The 2106-nt window shown below is 40.6% G+C and overlaps 1 pseudogene; it reads right to left on the bottom strand.

The window, feature by feature from the left end:
• Positions 1-387: 387 nt before the first annotated feature.
• Positions 388-506, bottom strand: LOC134898464 (5S ribosomal RNA; annotated as a pseudogene).
• Between the last annotated feature and the right edge of the window lie 1600 nt (positions 507-2106).

Below are 2106 nucleotides of genomic sequence, written 5' to 3'. Positions count from 1 at the left end.
GAGAAGTGAGTGATTGAATGCCCGGAGTTTTTAAGATATGATATAGTCAAAACGTAGATAATAATAATTTCTTTGGTGACTCGTCACCAGGATCCAAGATAATGTGATTATGATATAAGTGCCAACAAATAGTGCCTATGGGAATATGTATGGGGAGTCCGTCATACGTGTGGTGCTAGGAATAAATCCAGTGGACAAATTAATAGGTGGAATATTAGTTGCGTCTGTCATATGTAATAATAAGTGTTGTGTGTTAAGTTAGTGCATGATAAGTTAGTGCATAGTTGACAGACTGTGAAATATTTTAACCGTAATATCTAATGTGTGTGATGGACGCGCCCAGTGTGTCAATATTGCAGAGATTATTTCTAGCCTGCCGTTACCCACTATGTACAGTACCCAATCTTCACAAATGGTTCCCCATTTGGTACTGGTTAGGCCCTACACTGCTTAGCTTCCAAGATCGGGCGAGATTGGGCGTCCGCCAGTGTGGTATGACTGTATCTTTTGGTGCGGCGACTCAATGAACACAGTAGACTGCTGTTTATTTGATATATTGACATACTAATTATAAGTGGTGTTATAACATATTAAATTTAAAGTGCCAAGTGCGTATAAATAGTGAAGTATAAAAACCAGAATATATAGCCAGCGGAGTCTTTTTTTCTTCACAGGAACGGTGCAATCTCGTAGCCTTCATTAAAACCCATGGGATGAGTGGTTTTCAATTGGAATATCCAATACATCTCCCTCTGGGATAGTTTCTTGGCTAGGTCGCCGCCTCTGTCGTTGCTTGTGACATGTTCTATCGCCTTAAAGGAGAGTTCTTCTGGGTTGGAATTATGCTCAAGTTTAAAGTGTCTGTATATTAGATGGGTCTCCAATTTGTTTTTAATGCTGCGTATATGCTCCTGTATTCTGATCTTCAATGTCCTTTTCGTTTTTCCCACGTACTTTTTATGGCAGGTGCATTCCAACAGGTAGATAACTGATGTGCTATTGCAATTCATAAATGCTTTAATTTTAAACTCCTGAGTGTTTTCCGTGTCGCTGAAGGTCCTTCTGTTAGGATTCAAAAATCGGCAGACGTTGCAGTGTCCACACTTGTATGCTCCAGTACACTTTGGAAGGGAGCAGTGGTTAATATCTGGTGGTAGTTCTCGCAACATGCTTGGTGCGAGAATATCTTTCAAATTTTTTGATTTTCGAAATATGAGTTCTGGTTGCGGAGGGAGGATATTCTTAAGGATCGGGTCCATTAGTAAAATGTCCCAATGGGACTTCAATGAAGTTCTGATGTCTTGTTCGTGAGTGCTGTAGGTGGTTATGAAAGAGACGGATTCCTGTTTCTCATTTTTCTTTTTATATGAAAGTAGACTGTCCCTCTCAAGGAGTCTGGTTTTAGTAAGTGCCTCATCTAGTATTGTTTGTGGATATTTTTTAGTGAAAAAAAGTGAACTAGAAACCAGCACCCACGTAGAATCCATTTTAGTTCAACAATCAATCAGTGGCAGCAAATCAAACTATATATACTGACTTCTGCTTATAAACTGATAATTCAAGAACTACCTTCTTGCAATGAAATGGAATACAAGAGGGTAATTATTTTCTTTCACTTTCACAACTCAACTGTTGAAGCCATGAGGAGCATTTTTTAAGAACTTGCTCCCCAATTAGAAAGCTCTTCTGATTAGAAAAAATATTTTATAACCATATCTCCCACAGGGAAATGCAGTCAAGGGAGGCAGGGGAGGCAGTGCCTCCCCTGTGATTAATTATTAAAATAATACAAAGAAGATACTTATGACACATATTCTGTGTCATAAGTATCTTCTTTATTTAATTCTAATAATTTCCCTGGCTTAAATTACTTTGGGAGGCACTGATAGCAGTGCCTCCCATACATAATGGAAACGGGGACAGAGCGGGGGTGGGGCCAAGCACTGGGCTGTAAAAGCCCATTAAAAAAGATGAGGAAAGCAGCACTTAAACTAGTGCCTCGCTAACAGGGAAACCACCCCTATGTCAGCGAGGCACCTGTGATTGGACAGCGGATCCAGTGCTCCCACTCACAGCCAGCAGCGGTGGCCCGGCAGTGCGTGCGGC

The sequence above is a fragment of the Pseudophryne corroboree genome, chromosome 3, assembly GCF_028390025.1.
Source record: "Pseudophryne corroboree isolate aPseCor3 chromosome 3, aPseCor3.hap2, whole genome shotgun sequence".
NCBI classification, from domain to species: Eukaryota; Metazoa; Chordata; class Amphibia; order Anura; family Myobatrachidae; genus Pseudophryne; species Pseudophryne corroboree.
This window is presented reverse-complemented; position numbering and strand designations above follow the sequence as displayed.